General features: G+C 42.0%; 1 long non-coding RNA gene across 1 annotated transcript; it reads right to left on the reverse strand.

Moving 5' to 3' along the window:
* Positions 1–5,769: 5,769 nt before the first annotated feature.
* Positions 5,770–11,293, reverse strand: LOC128323798 (uncharacterized). The gene is made up of 3 exons (XR_008306470.1): positions 11,228–11,293; positions 6,884–6,928; positions 5,770–6,156 (listed from the first exon to the last, which is right to left on the reverse strand). It is a non-coding gene; the product is annotated as an uncharacterized LOC128323798 (long non-coding RNA).
* Positions 11,294–11,581: the final 288 nt, after the last annotated feature.

Genomic DNA, 11,581 nt, shown 5'->3' on the forward strand with positions numbered 1-11,581 from the left:
GAGGTGAGGTGGGTGGCTACTAGGGAGAGGGCCTTTTCAGTGGTTGCACCCCATTTATGGAATGGCCTCCATAATAAATAAGGATTATATATTATATAATCACACACACACACCCCTGATATATACCCACTGTTGTAAAATTTTAATCTTCACTCCTAACAATGTTTGTGTATATTTGAATATCAAAGTATCAAGTGCAAATTAATATTGTTTACAGTCTTTGGCACATTTTTCTGTTATCACATGCAAAATATATGTATCTGCTACCTCTGTGTGTGAGCGTGCGTGTTTGTGTGTGATGCTGTAAAAAAATTAAATTCTCCATATTATATTTTAGCTAGATTACTAGAAGTAATGAGTTTGCATGATGATGCTTATGTGACTTTTATACTAATAGGTGTGAAAGGCCTAAGCATACTAATTAGTGAATCAAGCACACCATTCACCTGACATTCCTTTTCAAATGGACTAGCTCACTCTTGATCTGCAGCACAATTCCATCGTGATGCTTCTGAGAAACTATAAGACCTAGAGCAGATTCAACAGTATTTTCTGACAAGTGCTCCGCAGATTCATTTCTCAAGATTTCTTGATAATATGTCCTAGAACTGGAACGTTAGCCAAGTTTCAGCTGAATAAGTATACTGAAAGAGAGTGAGAGTATACTCTCCAGAGAGGGAGAGAGAGGGAGAATAGATGCTTTCAGGCAGCAAGCACTGCCTGAAATGACAGAGAAGGGCTCGCTTGGGCTCTTTGGAGCTCGAGGCCATGTCCCCTTTGCGTGGAGGGAGAAAAAAGTAGAATAGATGCTTTCAGGCAGCAAACATTGCCTAAAAAGGATAGGCAAGCGCTTGCTCGAGCTCTTAGTAGCTGGGGCGTGGGCATGAGCTGAAGCCCCAGGGGGCCCGAGCCATTCCCCCCTGGGGGCTTCAGAAGCCCCTACCATTGGTGGCTCGGGTTCTTTGAACCTGTTCACACAATGGTGGCTACAACCCTGGCCCTCTTCTGCAGTTCTGAGATATAGTGACTTTCTTTCTGAGGTATAGTGACCAAAACTGTATGCAGTACTCCAAATGTGGCCACACCCTAGTTTTATATAAGGGCATTATAATATTAGCAGCTTCAATCTCCTTCCTAATGATTCCAAACATGGAATTGGCCTTTTTTCACAGCTGTCGCACATTGAGACGACACTGTCAACAAGCTGTCCACCATGACACCAAGATCCCTCTCCTGGTCAATCACCAACAGCCAATCAGCCAATCAGCATATATGTGAAGTTGGGGTTTCTTGCCCCAATATGTATCACTTATGCTAAAACTGAACTGCATTTGCCATTTTGTTGCCCACCCCACCCCACCCCAACAGTTTGGAGAGATCCTTTTGGAACTCCTCACAATCCGTTGTGGATTTCACTACCCTAAATAGTTTGGTGTCATCTACAAATCTGGCCACCTCACTGCTTACCACAACTTCTAGATCATTTGTGAATAAATTAAAAAGCACTGATCCCAGTACAGATCCCTGGGTGACCCCACTTCTCACTTCCCAGCATTCAGAGAGCTGTCCATTTATACCTACCCTCTGTTTCCTGTCCTTCAACCAATCACCAATCCACACATGAACATGTCCCCTTATCCCATGACTGCTATGTTTTCTCAAGCATCTTTGATGAGAAACGGATGGATTGATTGATTGACTGACTGAATGCAGTAAAGTCGGTGTCGACTCTTAGTGACCACATAGATAGATTCTCTCCAAGATTATATGTCTTCAACTTGGCCTTTAAGGTCTCTCAGTGATGTATTCATTGTTGTCTTAATCAAGTCCATCCACCTTGCTGCTGGTCGTCCTCATCTTCTCCGGCGGGGAGAAAGTGGAGGGAGGGGTGGGTGCACCCTCCCCTGCCCATAAAGTCAACACACACACCCGCTTTCAAACTTCCCCCGCCCAGTTCCGTGCACATCCCTACTTCTCCCATCTCTTCAAGGAATATCTCTCTTAGCTGCTATTCTTGAAGCTCTCTTGCTTCTCTGCTGGGTTGTTCTGATCCTCTGCCTTCTGTGCTGACCTTTTTCTGGATGCATCAACTACCTGGCCAAAAGTCAGCCCCTTTTTATACAACTGTGGCCCCAAACCCTTCTCATCAGGTCTTTTATGAATTAGGCTTTTAACTCAGACTTCTGATTGGACCTTTTTACGACACCTTTTTGACCAATGATGATCTGGCACTGCTGTGCAATCACCTATTTGGGATATCAGTCCCTCATTTGCATCTCTCGAGGGAATGTATGTATGTATGTACTGTATGTTTTTTAATTTTGTAAACCGCCTTGGGATTGTTTTTAATGAAAGGCGGTATATAAATTTAACAATAAATAAAATAACAATAAATAAATATACTAACATATATGCTTCTTTACACACATATGAACTGTTTTCAGTACCATGGTTTATGAATTGGATGTTTTGAGATATTACAAAAAATTAAATTAAAAATTAAAAAAACACTTTTATTTATTATTTATTTATGTATTTAATTTATTTATAGAATGCCTGACTCCAAAGGCTCTATGCAGTTCACAAAAATAAACACAATAAAGACAAAATAAAACAAACTGTTAAGCAATTTAAAGCAATTTGAAATATTCAAAGATTACTAAAAGCGAGGCTAAAAATGGGTCTTAAGGGCTCTTTTGAAGGCTGGTAAAGGTGTTGAACCAAGAATGTCTATAAGGAATGCATTCCACAGTTCAGGAGTGACTACAGGAAAGGCCCGCTCCTGAGTCACTGCCAGATGGGCTGGTGGCATACAGAGTCGGACCCCTCTCAATGATCTTAATGTGCAGTGGGGATCATGCAGAAGAAATCGATCTCCCAGGTAACCCAGTACTAAGCCATCTAGGGCTTTAAAGGTAATTACCAGCACTTTGTATTTTGCCCAGAAACCTATTGGTAGCCAATGCAATTGCTTTAAAACAGGCATAATATGGTCTTTCCGAGAAACCCTAGAGACCTATTTAGCAGCTGCAGTTTGGACCAACTGAAGTTTCTGAACCACATACAAAGGCAGCCCCACCTAGAATAGGGTTGTGCACGGAACTGTGGCTGCAGCGGGGTTGGCTCTTTAAGGGTGGGGGGAGGGTGCACTTACTCCTCCCGTTGCTTTCCCCCCACCAGCATCATTTTTTTGTAAAAACCTTCAGGGCGGGAGCATACCTCCCTGCTGCCCCGTTGCCCTCATCAGCCGGAAGTGGCTGGAAGTACTGGGCGCGCATGAGCCCGTCATGCGTGCACATCAAATAGGCATGTGCATGCATGCAATGGGCACATGCACACCCAGTACTTTTGGCCATTTCCGGCTGATGAGGGCAACGGGTCAGCAGGGAGGTATGCTCCCACCTTGAAGGTTTTTTCAAAAAAATGACACTGGCGGGGGGAAAGCAGCAGGAGGGGTAAGTGCACCCTCCCCCCGCCCTTAAAGAGCCAACTCCTGGGGCCTTCAAACTTCAAACCAGCCTCATGTTCAAACCTGTTTGGAAGCCCGTAAAAGGGCCTCTGAACAGGTTCGTGCACATCCCTAATCTAGAACGCATTGCAGTAATCAAGCCTAGAGGTTACCAGAGAGTGCACCACAGTACTATATTATCTTCAAAGATAATATAAAAAGATTATATAGAAACTACATTACCTTCAAAGAATGGACATAGCTGTCGTATCAACCGAAATTGATTGAAAGCACTCCTGGCCATCACCTCAACCTGAGCAACCAGAGTGAGGCCTGGGTCCAGAAGCACTCCCAAGCTACGTACCTGTTCCTTCTCCTGCTCCTTTAAAAAAAACTTCAAAGCTTAAACATTTTCCAACATGCCTATGAAACAAGCTATTCTGCATCTCATACTGGGCCATTTCAGATGAACACAGTCCTGCTCATGCAATAATATCGAGGATGTGTCAAGAGCATGCCCAGTAGATGTCTTGATGTCTTCACCATGTCCCCAGTGTTATCGTGTATGCAGGGCTATTCTCATCTGAAACCAGTCCGTTTTATAGTTATGGTGGTATATATTAGCATATGATATATTATTTCACCTATAGGTAACTATGTGTTCTATATTAAGTATGGGCCCACACCCATTCTCACATGAAATATTTCCCATTATTCATCATAAATGCTCTATGGCAAAAATAAATTACTCAAGGGTTTTGCATTCCAGAGTGTGTTATGAAGACTTATGTTATATGACTCTTTTTGGATTACAGGAAAGCATATGGGACATGAAAGGAGCAAGTCTAACAAGCAGTGACACCTGATGGAGGTGATCTTGGTTGCTACTTCCTGAGTAGCTACCTGGGTGTTTATGGGACATGAAAGGAGCAAGTCTAACAAGCAGTGACACCTGATGGAGGTGATCTTGGTTGCTACTTCCTGAGTAGCTACCTGGGTGTTTTCCAGACTACAAGATATGCACCAGTTTAAGTGTTGCAAAGTGTGACCATAAGGCAGCGGCTTGAAACTGTGAGTACAGCATTTCTCAATGCGTTTTTCAATGCATCGTGACAAGGTTTGGGCCATTCATATTGCCCACCACTGCAATGGGTTTTCCAGGCAGGGGGTGTCCTTATTCCACCTGAATCGCATTCACTGCCCCTCCTCCTCCTCAATTTTGGGCCAATAGGGCTGTGGAGGGGGTGGGGAACCGTTGACACAACAAACCCTTTAAAAAAATTATCAGTGCCTTTGCGCAAAACCACTAGCAGGGGGAAGTGCAGCTCAATCTGCTCTGCTTTGCACTAGCAAGAGCATATGCAAAAGCACAAATGAAACTGAGTGGAAATATATATATATTTAAAAACATATCAAGTTGCAAAGACAAATGTAACCAAAAGCTAGGGCCAAAAGCTGAAATGAGAGCGAGAGGAGATTGAGCCCTTGCGCAAGGAACGGAGCAATAATATTGTAAAAAATGTGGCCTTACATATTAACAGATCCTCTATCTGCTGAATGAGCCAGCCAATCTACAGCACACAAAAAAGGAGGTAACATGAACACGTCTGAAAAATAAGTCTGACGAACAACAAAAACAAATGCAATCGAAATCAAAAGCCGAAAGCAAATGAAAATCGGGTTGTATCTTTGCGCAAGAACCCTGGTGGTGATGGGTGGGATACATTTCACGGAAAGATTATTTCATGAACGGGATGGAAAGGGGCTGTAAAAATAATCAAAATGTTGCACCACGATTTGAACTGTCCACAGCACACCACACTGCAACACATAAATGACAGGTCAAGTGTTCTACAACCGAAAAATACAGCTACTTTCATTATAGGGCTACAACACATCAATAAAATCCAAAACAAATCATCGGAAATATGAAGAGTACCCTGCTGACAGCGCAGCGACCACAATGCCGAAACATGGGCAATACAGACAGGCATTTAGTAGATATGTTGTGAAACTGTTGCAGCATGTATTCTGGAAAATGCAGGAGTCCAAAAAATGCCCAATTTCCCAGTAAAAAAAGTCTTACGTTTCAGAAGCAATGTAAGAACCATTGTATTCAGACAAGCATCTTGTTGCAAAAGACATGCAAGGCAGTTTACCAGCAGCTTATTTTTCTAAAGATGATTAAGTGCTTTGTTTCTAAGATTCACATTATTAATCACTCTGAAACTGCAGGGATAGGGCTGACTAAAAATGCAAATAAATTGATAAAATAAAGCTTTAAGAAAAAATGAATAAGGAATAAATGGATCTGTTTAAAATAAATCATTTATTGTAAGAAGTTTCCTGTCCTAGTGCTCTGGTCAGAAGTTATAAATATTAAATAAACAAATAAATAAACAAACCAAATAAATACTACTTAATTTGTTGGTCACTCCATAACAAATTGTTCTCTGGGTGGCTCACAAAGTAATAACTGGACTGAAATCTTGGAGAATTCCATAGGTACGATGATAGGTAAAACTTTAGATCTCTAATTCAAGTTTAATATTATATATCATGCTGAGTATACACACACACACACACACTTGATCAGTATTGTAATATATATTAATATATGTTCATTAGGTTAGTTTGTACGTTGGCTTGGATAGCTCTCTGGAAGGGTTGCTAATTGTTGTCTCATCAATTCACAACTCCGCGGTTATCTGTAATTGATCAAAGATCATAATAAACTGACTGACAGACTGATATGTCCTCCCCTAAGTGTCCTTCCTGCCCCCCCCCCAAAAAAAATTGAGGAGTTGCTCCTCAAGCTGTCCCTCTGTCTGCACTCCTGAAGTTGCTTTTTCATCTATCAGGGGAAAGCTAGAGCTTATAGCTCCTGTGCAGCTTGTGGAGAATGATTCTGAGTGAACAATGACTAAAGGGGAAAGCACTAAACAATCTCCCTCTATATACCCTTCCTTCATTCAGAGTAACAGCCTGCCCCAGAATCCTTTAAAAAAAACGTGGAAAAAAGAAACACAGAATTCCATGTAACATGTAGGCTGATCCTCTGTGGCCAAAAGAGTTAAAGATTTTTATTTGATCATGGCTCCTTTGGTCATTTGATAAAGAAAGCCCAATTTGAAACATTTCCCAACTGTTGGTGGGAAAGAAACAGGCATGAATTTGCCTTTATCCAGATGTCCAGACCTTTTTACTCAGTCGAGAAAGGGGCATAGCAAGGTTCAGGGTTGTCCTTAAGGCAGGGCAAACAGGATGACCGCCCTGGGTCCCACTCTTTTGATCTCCATTAAAATCAACTGGAGAGGGCCCTGCACTGGCTGATTTGCCCGGGGTTTCACACCCTGCCAGGTCTCCCTAAGATCATTCCTGGCAAGGTTAGAGTGGGTCCTGAGACAAGAAGTAAAGATGGGCCTCTGCTCTCACCTCTTCTCCTTCCCTTCCCGCAGCCATAACTTCACTTCAGAGGAACTGCAGGGACATGTGAAGAACATAATATTTTCGGGATGCCTGTTCTCTTACTCCTATGCAGATAATATCACAAACTCCCCACGCTCGCACACACCTTCACACAGAAACATGTTAAAACATACGTGCCTACTACAATCACCTTAAATATATTCATATGACTTCAACAACATTTATATCTTTCTTATTCTCCTCTCTCTTTCTTCAGATTCCAGATTCACCCCAAGACTTAGGGATAAACGAGATTCAGTTACTAGCCAAGGCAGGATTCAAAAAGGGTCCTTAATTCCTTTAACTGAAGATCCTTTGAGCTTTGTCTCAGCTTAAAGAGGGAAGTGGGAAGGAAGAGTGTCAGGCAGATGTTCAGCAACTCACTGTTGAGCCTGTCATCAAGCTGAAGGAGGGGTAGGCTGCACACTAGCCTGCTACTCAGAAGAGAAATGGAAAAAGCAACACTGCCTGATACTCCTTCCCCTGCTCTCCTGGAGAAGAGTTTTCTCATTTGAAGCTGAAATAAGTCCTCCAGTCAAGAGCCAACAGCATGTCAATGAGCTGGGGAGGTAGGAGGGAGAAAGCAAAGAACAAGCTGTCACCCTGCCAGTGAGTCCTCCCCTCCTGCAGGGAGCCCCGGGACATTTATTCCCCACCTTATTCAAGTACAGCTGTGCCCCTGATTCTAGAGTAGCATTTCACTAAAGTCAATGAAACTATTTAGGAGTAACCTGACTTCTGGTTTTAAACAGTGTACTTTAAGATGAAATTATTTCTGTGTTTAGGAAGTAGAAAAAGTGGGTTCAAGAGATGTCCAGTCTATAAGCCAGTTAAGCTCCTGGACTTTAGTCTTGTAACCCTTTTGACTTCAATGGGACTTAACATACTCTTAAACTACACCGTAAAATGGAACCACAGAGGCTCCACAGCACATGACTTGGAGCTGAAGTCCCAGGAAGAAGGGGCATCCCCCGGCTACTTCTTCAGCTGGTAAAACTAAGCTTCTGTTCCTGCGCTGTTGAGACAGCAGTAACCATTCACATTATTAGACTAGTGCTGTATGACAGGCCTATCCACTGCTATACCAAAATAAGGGACTCTGGGAGGTTACGGAGGGACTAAGACCATGTGGAGCAGCATCCTAAAGGCTACTGGGTGACCTCATATCCCAAAGTGATGTCCCAACACTCCACCAGCCAAACCACCTACAATAAGGGGTCATCACAGAATTTTGAAGGCAGTTGGCAATGGTGCAGAATTGTTTGACTCTTTGCCACTTGCCTTTTCTCTGATGCTGAATTAGCTACTGTAGTACAGTAATCATGCTGCTTCCTTTAGTCTGTCCATCAGTGTAAACCCAAGGACAGCATTATAAGTCACTTGGGGAATGGGCCAACTGCATATACTCTCAGGTCAAGCTCAAGGCCTGCACTCTCCTTCTATCTCTTTAATCTGTATTCACCTGATTCTGGACCTCACAGGGAAACACACAGAGTGGTCTGATTCTTTTCCCTCCACCTGCCATATGCCTATTTGCCATTCTGTTCTTCTTTCTTTTTAAGGGAGATGCTAGGGGAAATGACAGCCACGTCTAGAAAGGGGTCTCAACTACTGTGGATAAATCAATCCATCACGCATGCAAAAAAAAGAAAGAAAGAAAGAAAGAAAAAACCTGCCATGAAACTTAATCACTAAAGGTCATGTCGGGGAGCGAGGAACAGATTAAATTAGCATAGTATTAGATATGGAAAATGATTTCTGTCAAAATCATCTTTACCACAATTATAATATGTTAATTACGTATTTCATTAAGGAAGTTGATTATGGTTCACAGATGAAATCATGCAGACGAAGACACCTGGAAGGAAGCACTAGAGCCTGAAGTTAGTGAGAGAGAGAGAGAGAGAGAGAGAGAGAGAGAGAGAGAGAGACTGACTTTTGTGTATGAGCACACATGCATACACGCACACAGGTGTTTTAGTTATTACTGCCCTAGCATCTACTAAGCGTTCTTAAAGGAGCGCTAAAGGAATAGCCAAATACTTGAGTGGTACTCAAGGAAAGAGTCAAACTGGATATAGTGGTGGGAGATCTGCATGTAGAATCAGCTCTGCAACTGAAATCTCAGAAAGCCGCAGGATGATGGTGGTTTAAAGTGCAGCATGCATGAGCAGGGAGAGCTGAACTATCCCCCCCACTCACCTCCTCAAGAGTTTTGCCTCCTTTAAAAAACTATTTTTCTTTTGGTGGATGACCAGAAACAATTCCTGCTGGAAGAACTAAGTAGCTCTAAAAAGGTGAGTATGAGTTTAAAAAGGGGGTTTGAAAGGTCATCCTGTGTGAAATAGTCCTCCCCCAATCCCGCCTTCTGGTAATCTGTAGGACACAGATTGAGTCCGGCAGCCATCATACCTAGTTATATGATAAGCATATATAAAACCTCTACTCTCTCCTTGCAAGATATTTGCATTAAAGCCATAACATACTGTTTTTCCTATACATATCCATCCATCCATTCCAATCTTGGATTTTTTTAAAAAATGGAAGTGTGGCTCTAATTATTAAGTTGAGGTGTCCAAATTTAGATAGGCCCTCTCACACGAAACCATGCTGCAGATTTAATTCTAGTGCTTTTCAAGAAACATAGTCAACCTTAAGCTTTGCAGAGGCTAACATGCAGCATGATTATCTAAAGTGATAGAAGTCTTAAGAAAACTCCAACATCATGGACTTACTATTTCCGCAGAGAAATGTCAGTTTTGCATTCAGTGACATACTTGGGACACACAATATCTCAGAGTGGCGTACATCCCCAAACAGACTTGGTGCAAACTATTCAGGAAGCACCAGGGCCACACAAGAATGCACTTTGATCATTTTTAGGACTCTGTGAGTATTATTCTAAATTTATTAGGCAATTTGCCTCAAAGTTGGGCCATTGATCTTCTTTTTTAATGGAATGTAGCATTAAACTGGGATGCATCCTGCAGGGCTAATTTTCAGACTATGAAATCGGCCATTGCTGAAAGCCTTTTGACACCAACAGGCACACTATTGTAACCACTGATACTTCTGAATATGCTTTGGGTGCTGTCTTGACCCAGCAAAAAGGGCACAGGGAAGTTACAGTTACCTTTGCTTCTAGAGTGCTAACTACATAAGAAAAGATGTATTCTGTCATTGAAAAAGAAGCTTTAGCATATTTCTGGGCATTGAGGCACTTTAGGACTTACTTGGGAGTTGCATCGAGCAACCCCAAGAATAGCCAAATGGATCACCAGACTTAATGGACTTTGATTTCCAGGTGGAATATCTCTCAGGTATTTGGAATACAACTGCAGATTGTTTATCTCAACTTCTACTTCCAGCCAAGAGGAGATCACAGAAGAAGAGGATGAAGGAGTAGTAATTGTGCAAATAGCTTCATGAACTCATGCAGTGGTCATGTCTTCTAAATGGAAAGAGGCACTCAGGGCTGATCAAGTGCTTATTGAATTTAAAGCTTCAACTAATGAATGGCCCTACAGAAACAAGGTACCTGAACATCTTCAACCATACAAGCACATAGCGAGTGAGCTGTCCCTTCTCAATGAGCTGGTGCTAAGGACTGATAATTTGGTGGTGCCAAGCTCAAGCAAAAGTGATCAAAATTGCCCACGAAGGTCACCTGGGCATAAGCTTGACTAAAAGGTGAATCAGAGAAAGTTTCTGGTGGCCAGGTATGGACAAACACATTGAAGATATAATTAGGTACTGTATGGCTTGTGCTGTATCTGGCAAATCACAGAAGACTTTTCCCACCCACTTGACTCCAGTAGAGTATTCCAATGGTCCCGGAAAAACTTGCTCTGAATAGAATGGGGCCTTTTGATAACCAACCCACAAAACAAAGGGATATTATCGTGATGGTGGATTACTATTCCAGGTAGCTAGGTTTCATTTGATGACTACATTATTACTAACAAGGTAATCCAGTTCATGGCTGCAGGTTTTGTGAGATAAGGTTTTCCTAAAGAACTAACTGACAATGGGATACAGCCTACTTCATTTGAAATGGAGCAATATTTGCATAATCATGCAAATTATAAATAAAATACAAGACTATTTCCTTGGATCATCTTTGAGGGAATGGCTTAGTGGAAAGAATGAACAGATTAGTGAAAGAATGTTTGCAACTGGCTACTATGCAACAATAACCCTGGAAAGAGACAATCTGTGAAATTCTATCTGCTTATCAAACTACTTCTCATTTACTACAGGAAAATCACCATTTGAACTGCTGAGAAGACACAAAGCTACCACCAAACTTACCCAGTGGCAACCACTGATAGGGCTTTCCATGCCATCTCACCCTGAGGATACAGAGATTCGTGATCTGGTAAGGGAGAAACAACAAAAATATAAATTATACATGGATTGGATACAGGGTGCAAAACAGCAAACATTTCAAGTGCATGGCTTTGTTCGAGTAAGGCTCTGAAGTGAGAAAAAGTTGTTCCCAATATTCTGGACCAAAACAAATAATTGAAATCTGAGGAGATTCTGTCATATTGGATGATGGAAAGAAATGGAACAGTTCAAGATTTTCAAGCACGTATAATATGAGAAAAGAGGGAATGGAGATGAACTGCAGAGGAATTTGATCTTGCCTCAGGTTTTGACCTC

Source organism: Hemicordylus capensis, chromosome 4 (genome assembly GCF_027244095.1).
Source record: "Hemicordylus capensis ecotype Gifberg chromosome 4, rHemCap1.1.pri, whole genome shotgun sequence".
In the NCBI taxonomy this organism is placed as follows: domain Eukaryota; kingdom Metazoa; phylum Chordata; class Lepidosauria; order Squamata; family Cordylidae; genus Hemicordylus; species Hemicordylus capensis.